Genomic DNA, 8925 nt, shown 5'->3' with positions numbered 1-8925 from the left:
AAATACTGTTGCTGTTTGCAACTACTTGTACATATTCACTGTGATTTTTTTCCCCTCAAAACTGTGCAAACAAAACAAAGTATATGAATGAAATGAATATAAAGATCACAGTTATCCTCTCTAGCCGTTCAACGCTCGTTTTACTCAAAACAGACTGAAGCTTGTCACAGATTCACTTTTCTTAAAGAGAATACTAAAAATGAAGAAAAGTACAAAGACTATGGTAACAAATACCCATATTTCAACCACTCAGATGAATAAATGTTAACATTTGGTCACATTCATTTCTAGTCTTTGTGTGTGCTCATGCACATGCACTGGAGATTGGAAGGGAGACTGCCTTGCTTTTAAAGTTTTATTATAGATAAAAACGAGTACTTTCTAAACCTAATTCTCAGTCCTGTTCTCACCTATTCCTAGAGGTGCCCACCCTCATGAGTTTAGTGTCTCTTGCCGTGTCCCTGTCTCTCTCTCTTTCTCTCCATATGTAATACAAACACACACAATAAACATATATAGAGATTAACATTATAATAATAAATATGAACTTGAGCTATAAACTATGTTTATGCTAATAAAACTGTCCCTTTTATCCATTTTATACGTGGGGTTCTACATAAGATTTCACCTGAAGATAAATGTCTTTACCCAGAAAATTTGCAAAATGCTGAATCACAGCACCTCTGTGACTCTGCTCGGTCTAAACTGTGACTTGGTGCTGCCCCCTCTTATTTCTGTTTGCTCAGTTTTGTCTTTCTCCCCAAGTTCCACTCACGCGTGCATTACTCTCCTTGAAAAACATTCACAGCATCCTCCACGCACCCCGTTAATATCCATTCTCTTGTAAAACGCAAGCACCCCCTGAGATTTCTCTTTGGCTCTGCTTGGTGGCTGCCCAGGAGGGTACCCATCGATTGAAGGGGCAGTTTCGGGTCCTATTAGGATGCCACCGGATAATCACAGGGAGTCTCCCAAGAAAGACCTTTCCAAAAGCACTTTGAGTTCAGTCCAGAAGAAACCAAGGCTCTTTTGGTTTCGCAAAATTCTTCTCCATACTTGAAAGAAGCTCTTTTTGAAAGAAAGGGTCTGAAAAACATGCCTGTAAAAATAATGCCTCCCTTCAAAGTGAAGTTAAATTACTATGTGGCATGCTATGCAAGCTGACAGTCAAAGCTCGGTATTTCCTCCACAATAAGCTCGCGGAGCACAACTCCACAGGACGGGAGAGGTCCAGGAAGAGCCCATCTGGCTAATGGGCCTTGGGAGGGTGCAGAGACCGTGGCACGGTGACAGAACCATGGTACTCAGAACACTCGGGCGACCCCGTGCCCCAGGGACCCGGTTAGTGCCACCTCTAATTGAAACCGTGTGCAGTTTACTCACTTGGGCAAGAGAGACGGGACAAGCAAAAAGAGAGTTCATTTTCAAATAAGGCTCTGAATTGGGAAGGGAGAAACTGAGCTGGCAAAAGCTAACACCGTTAATCGCAACCTATACATTTGCTTTGAAAAAGGGTCATTTAGGGGAATTCTGCTGATGAGGACACACAGAAATGTTTGCTCAGCTCATTGTATCTTGGTCCACACGTGCTTGATCTGCCATATTTGCATTTATTTGGTATGATCACAGGGTAATTTGTGGTCTCCTAGTTTCCTTCTATTGTTTAATGTGTGGATGGTTTTGCTTCTCATCCCACAGACACATCTGTGAGTGAGTGCGCACATCCTAGTGTAAGGCGCTGGCCCTGACGGCGTCTGCTTCTATCTCAGCACCATTCAGTCCTCCCTCTAATCAATCCCCTGGAGCTGTAAGCCCACCCTAGGCTTCCCGGTTGCCTCCGGAAGTCACTAGGCTCTTGGCTCCATCAGTCTGAGTGATGAAGTAGGCATTTTTAATATTTGCTAAATAGGACTGTGGAGAAGGTGAAGTCTCGGTGGGCTCTCAAGCACCAACTGCATCTTACAGTCTCTGGTTAATCACGTACCTAATTTGCCGATAACTGACTTGTACTCACAAAGGGTTTCATTCAACTTGATACGTGAGTAGCAATCACTGGTGAAATGTCAAACTAACCTGCACACTGCCTTCACCACCCGAGATCCTGACTTGCAGCAACAGCCTCTGAGGTTTCCTTTGATGCTTAGCATGATAGCCAGGTCAGGTTATTATTCCTTTTGTAAAGTCTGATCTGTTTCCTCTCTACAACCGGGGTTGAGTGAATCTGACACTGTTTGTAAGATTTCAAAAATTTGGCAAGATGCTCTAGGCTTCCTTACATACACCATCCCCGTAAGAATTCAAGCTGGTAGGTTATGACTGGCCTAGATCAATTTTATTTATTTATTTTTTTGTCCAGGTCTTAAAAAATGCAATGCAGGGTATCAAAATGCTGCATTAAAAAAAAAAAAATAATATCTACCTTTCAAACTGACAAAGAGGAAACAATGATAATACCCAGTTTAAGCAAAGGTTCAAGTAAATAAAAGGGGCATTTGCACACTGCTGCCGGTGGAAAAATTTTCAGGACAATTTGGCAATTCGTATAAAATCTTTAAGGGTAACTTTTGGGAAAAGAAGTAAGGCTGTATACAAAGCCTAGCTGTGAAGACAGGTACTCTGACATTTTATTATAAGTCGTTAGGGCTTTTCGTTGATATATCTGGAACTCCTACTCCCAGGGACGAAATGGGATTGTACTTTCCTGCCCCACCAAAGTTGGATATGACTTGCTTTGGTCCATATGAGAAGGGCTTATATGATACGTGTCACTTAAATGAGGTTGATGTTGAGCAAAGCCCAATGTCACCCCACACGAACACACGAAGTAGGGTTTCCCAACCTTAGCACGTTTGACATTTGGGGCTGGGTAATTCTCTGTTCTGGAGGGCTGTTCCGTGTGTGTTTACCAGCATCCTCGGTCTCTATCCATGAGCTCCCAGTAGAGACCTCTTCCCAGGGTGACAAGCAAACACATTGCCAGGCGTTGCCAAATGTCTCCAGGGTGAGGCAAAATTGCCCCTGGTTGAGAATCACTGATATGGAACGGACAAGAAATAGCCTCTGTTGTTTTAAGCCACTTGAATTTAGAAGGGTTTTTTTGGTGGTGCTCTTTTTTTTTTCATTTGTGTTTTTTTTACTGCAACTGATATGTTTTATTGTATCAAAAATACTACATAAACATTTAGCCAAAGGGGGCTGCTTTCAAATTATGGATTTTTAAAATTTTCTTCCTTTTGTTTCTCTGTGTTTTTAAATTTTTTTCTTCAATGAAAACAATCTGGTCTTTAATAAGAAAAAAACTAGAAAATGAATTTTATTTTAAAGAGCTGTAGTTACATAATTGGCCACTTCTATACAGTATTTCCTAGGGCCACACAGAATTCTCGGCACGACGAAACGCTTACCATGTGATATCTTCACATCGTGCTTTAGTTTGCAAAATGTTTTCTCATTCTGCCTTTGTTGTCGTTGTGTAATTACAGGAAAACTGTGAGGCGAGCGCACAGGCAGACACACTGAGGCTACGAGAGGGTATTTGCAAGGTCACCTGGCTAACGTGCACCATTCTCAGTTCTCCCTTCATTCCAGGACTTTGTCCCCTGGGCCACGTTGGCTCTGCCTCGCTGCTTTGTGCTACTTTCAAAAAGTCAGCTGGGACAGGCTCTGATTCTTGGGAAATTTAAGCAGAAAGGATTCTCTCTGTATTTAATATCCTTGGACATGGATACTAAACCTTGTAGGCTCATGGTCAGAGATGGATACTCAATAAAATTTAAGCATAGCCATTTCATGCAACACCGCCAATAGAATTTCATATTCTTTCTCCTCCCCACCTCTCTCTCTTTCTCCCTTTCCAGCTCAAATGAGTCACCTTGGCTAGACTGCCAATCCCTATAGAACTTATGTTCCTTGATAGGACATGCCAATAGAAATGAAAAATTCTATAATGAGTTAGTCACCTATCCCTGCAAGAAGCTGAGCGCTGTCTCCTGGAGGAAATGTAGCTCATCAAATGGACATGAATGCATGTAATGACAGTGAACGGATGTGAGAATGTGTAAGGAGTCGTTTTTTGCCTTTCTTTCTTTTTTTAAAGAAGCGCCCCTATATTGTACCTGTCTTGTGCATTTCTAAGCATCTGCACTGTGTCTCGCTTACTTGACCCTCCGACACGTGCTAAACTCCCAAATTGGCAGCTGGACTGAAACCCAACGGCACATCAGCCCATGCCTATTCGTTTCTCTTCCCTTGAAATGTGATGGGACTGTCCCTGGAGGGGAGCTATTTTGAGAGGACGATCACTAAAACAATCACTGGCTTGGCAGGAGACGGACAGTGGTGTATCCACAAAAGAAGAAAAGACATTTACATTGAGGGTTTGAGTCTTGAATGTCAGAACAGCAGGGAAACTGGGCAGAGTAGGCTTCTCCCAGCTGTCCACTGTCACACAGTTACAGAGACTTACCTACTTGACTTGCCGTGATCACTGGCTTTCCCGTGATACTAGCTGCTCGGAGCATGCAAGGGAAGGGGGATAACAGTTCTCTGAAACAACGTTGGGGAACCATTTTAACCAGCAAAGCTCCTTGTATCTAATTGAGGGGAAAATTTTGCTCGTCTGTGTCCAGGGGGATGTTCACACTTACTCAAATACTGCCATTAAGCAGATTTCACTGCGAATTCTTCCTTATGCTACAGTAGGATCGGTGGAGCCTAAAGGTCAAGGAGACCACCTCACAATTTGCATAACTCCCCAGAGCAGCACCCTGACACTGACCAGAAGTTACAGAAAGGCCTCAGGGATCCCACTCAGCTGAATTCCTCTCTTTCTCCTGAGAAACTCTTTGAAGAGCAGATGTGCTTTTTGCATTGGGAGTTCTGCGTGGTCAGGGCTACTTAACTCATCTCTGGATAATCAGTGCTTAGATCAACAAATATTTTTCTGGGTGGATGGATAGAGGTCATATTGATTACCACTTTCCATATCGGTCCCTATAGCATGGCTGTGTATGGTAATAAAAACCTCCACAGCCCTCCCTGCTCAAAAAAGAAACTGTCCTTTTAAGTCCCTTATATCGACCATGTCAGGCTGTAAGATGGGGTTGCAAATAAGTTTCATCTCGAGAGCCAACAACTGTTTGTGGCTGCCTTCAGGGTTCTGTTGGATGAATCGGTGCACTGAGCTCGGTGAGGAAAAAGTACAGTCATTGATTAGCAATGTCTGCCATGAGCTGAAGACAAAGAAATGGTGGCCTCCTTGCTTTATATTTGCCAATGGGTTTAAAGCTTTAAATTCTTCCGATTGGATTTTCTAGATGAATACCTTTCCAACACATTTTAAAGTCAGCTTTGACTGGATATAATGAGTGGTTAAGGATGTTTTTCCTCTCCTGGAGTATTTTCCTAACAGACTTCTTTATGTACTTGCTGGATTTGGAAGCAAATGAGGCGGGGAAACCTGACTTGAGTTTCCTCAGGAAATATAATTCTTACTGGAAAAGAAAACCAAGCTCTCTGGGTGTTAATTTATCCCAAGTGGTACATACGATAAAATCTCTACCAGGACAAACGAAAGGAGGGATCAGAGGAAAAACGATGAAATCCAAAATGTAGCCCAATCTCTTCATCTCCAGCTCCGGAATGAGCTCACTTTCCCAGCGCCAAAGACTTTCCGAGGAACTCAGTACAGGGAAGGGCAGGGAGTCAAAGAGAGACAGCAGCTGAATTTTGTTTAGTGTCACATCGCACTGTTCATATAGAGTGGGCTGTCTCCTAGTGACACTTAACTAATTAATCCAATAACCAGAAGGCCTAACAGAATGTACCCAAGGAGTCACCTCCAGGTTTAGCAAAGCTGACTTCATCAGGTTGAGACATTCCCTTTTTTTTGAGATATAATTATTAATGTAAATTCCACCATTTTACAATTCAGTCGTTTTTAGTACACGTCCCATGTTGTGCAACCGTCACAGCTAATTTCAGAGCATTTATATCACCCCCCCCCCCCCCAAAAAACCCATACCTACCAGCAGTCAGTCCTAATTCCTTCCTTTCTGCCCCTGGCAATCACTAATCTTTCTGCCTCTATGGATCGGCCTATTGTGGGCAACGTAAATGGAACCACATCATATGTGGCCTTGCATATCCAGCTTCTCTCACTTAGCATAATACTTTCAAGATTCAGCCACGTTGTAGCATATAACAATACTTCATTACTTTTTATGTTTGAATAATATTTCGCTGTATGGCTATATCATGTTTTGTTTATCCATTCATCAGTTCATGGATATTCGGGTTGTTTACACTTTTTGGCTATTATGAATAATGCTTTATAACATCTGCGTGCACGTTTTTATGAGAAATAACGTTTTCAGTTCTCTGTGGGTATATACCGAGAAGTTAAATTGCTGGGTCGTATAATAATTCTGTGTTTTAACTTTTTGAAGAACTGTCAAATTCTTTTCTACAGAGGCTGCACCATCTGACGTGCTCACCGGCAATAAACCAATTTACCAATGTACCAACTTCTCCAACCTCTGCCCACACTTATTATTCTCCGTCCTTTAATTCTAGACCTCCTAACTCGTGGTCATATCAAGCATGGTCCTACCTGGGCATGTGACGGCGGAAGTCCTCTTCTTATGTAAACACCAAAGAGAGCGTCCTTCCCAAGGGAGATGTTGAACTTTAAGAACTGGGGCTGACTGATATGAATCTGGGATCTCCAAAACACGCCTGGTGGGACCTCCTGGGTCACCCGCCGCCCAACTTCTGCTTCGCCACTGTCTATGCTGCTGTTTTTCAATGACCAGGGCACTGGAAGACAAGAATAGAGATCAAGTCGGTGACATTTGTCTACATTAGTTGGCTCTATATTTCTGTTTAATGATATTCCAGGATTTAAAAAAAAAAAAGTATTAAGATTAAACTCATGGCAACTTTCTCTTTAAGTCACAGCTTAAAACATTTACATATTAAATCACAAAGCTATAAACTCCTACCCCAGGGCATCTGAAATGTTGGTATAATGATTTCTAAAACTTCTGAGGCTGCTCTTTACTGATCACATATAATAAGAGCTGGAGTCTGCTAAGTACATGTAAAGCTTTTGACAACCCCTAATGTGACTGAGATGTAAAAAGTATCATCAGGGGAGGGGAGAGTGATATTAATTTGGCACCACATCGAATTCTTGAAGCCTTTAATTATTCTTTCCATTCGCAAACAAGTCCAATATACTCTGACATTTTCATAAACTAAAAAAGAAGCAACAGTAAACGAAAATTGGTCCAAAGTAAATAAAGTACAATAGAAAACGGGACTTGATCTCAGGGTGACTAATGCTGGGAGTGACCCCTTCCTTGAGCAGGAGGGAGGGAGCTAAGAGCCATGTGGAAACCACGGTGACAGCGAAGTGTCTCTGCAAAGCACTATTTAAAATGGCTTATATGGCAAATATCAGTTGCCCACAGTCAGCATCCTTCAAAACTTTAACAACAGCCATTCCAGAATATCTATTTTGAAAGAGGAGTTTTGAGTAACAATAAACCACCAGTGCCTTGTACCCTTCCAAGGGCAGCTGGCTTCCTTTGTGATCACAGAATTAAGGAAAAGCTGGGAGTTACTGGTGGCTACCCAAGAAAACCAAGTTAATCAATCTCTCAGAGTCTCGTTTCCCTCATCCGTAAAATGGGAATAAAGCCTTCTTGGAACCATTTGTGATTCCTTCAAAAGGATTCTTAATTTAAAAAAAAAAATCCACCTCCCATCTTCTTGAGAACGTCTAAGTTATTTGAAACCAGATACGGAAAGACATTTTTGTTTTGAGGGTCTTCATTTTTCAGTTGATCACTCTGATGGCCTTATGAATCTGAAAACTTCTTCGGCCCAGTGGGGAAAGGCTTGGAAATACGTTCCCCTCTGCATTTGGAGATGGATTCTTCGGAAAATTTTATCTATATTTGGCCACTGCACATTGCAAAAGGTTTGGGTGGTCGGAGAGGTCATAAGATTGCTGAAGACTGGTGTGAGGGTCAGTGAAGTTCTGACTTAAGAGACACAGCTCACTTTCTATCTAGCCACCCTGCCCAGACAAGACTCATAGATGACCTTGGAGACAGTGTCTCCATCTGTAAAATGAAGAGGTAACGTTTTTGGATCTCTGGAGGTTTTCTGTGTCTAAATTATGAGAGAAAATCACAGAGTGACTTGAGGGTCTGAAGTTATTATTTTTTTTTCTTTTTTTCTTTAAGAAGAGAAGTGATGATTCATTTGTGTGTAGTTCAATAGTGGATCAATAAAAAGTCAACGGGGGCTTAAAATAAAGTAGGAGGAGCACTGGTTTGGATCTTAAGAAGAAACTCTTGACCTCTAGAATAATAAAACTAGGGAACAAACTCTTCAGGGAAGTTTGGAAGCTTCCTTCACATAACACCGTTAAGAAGAAAAAAAACAACTAATAAGTCCTGAGTGGCTCAGATCTTTGGATGGGGACTTGATGGTTTGTTCAGCAAACATTTTTATGTTGGCTAATGGTCGTGGACCACTTCCCTATAAAGGGAAGAAATACTGACTAGTATATGAGAGCAGAGACTCTTTCTGGGCTGAAACTGCCTCGGTTCAAATCCTAGCTACTAAGTTTATCAATTCTCTGAGCCTCAGTTCATTTATAGTTGGGACACTATTATCATTTATTTCATCGGGTTGTTATAAAGATTTAATGAGTTAATCCTTGAAAAGCTTTCAGAATAATTTTTGGCACAAAAGAAATACTAAATAAAAATTAGTTATTATTATCATTATTATTAATCTATAAGGCTCTAAGCCTAAATTCAGTGTTGCTTATTTTGCTGAAACAATGACAAGCCCAGGGGAAAATACTTATTATCACCAGTTGATCAGAAGCTCCGACTATTATAAATTGGA

At 41.5% G+C, this 8925-nt stretch overlaps 1 protein-coding gene across 1 annotated transcript in view; it reads right to left on the bottom strand.

Annotated features, from left to right (window-relative positions):
• The window catches only part of TENM2 (teneurin transmembrane protein 2), a 1175329-nt gene that overhangs the window by 164565 nt on the left and 1001839 nt on the right, over positions 1-8925 (bottom strand). The gene's annotated exons all lie outside the window — the stretch shown is intronic.

This window comes from Pteropus medius, unplaced genomic scaffold (genome assembly GCF_902729225.1).
Source record: "Pteropus medius unplaced genomic scaffold, Ma_sr-lr_union100, whole genome shotgun sequence".
Classification (NCBI taxonomy): Eukaryota; Metazoa; Chordata; class Mammalia; order Chiroptera; family Pteropodidae; genus Pteropus; species Pteropus medius.
This window is presented reverse-complemented; position numbering and strand designations above follow the sequence as displayed.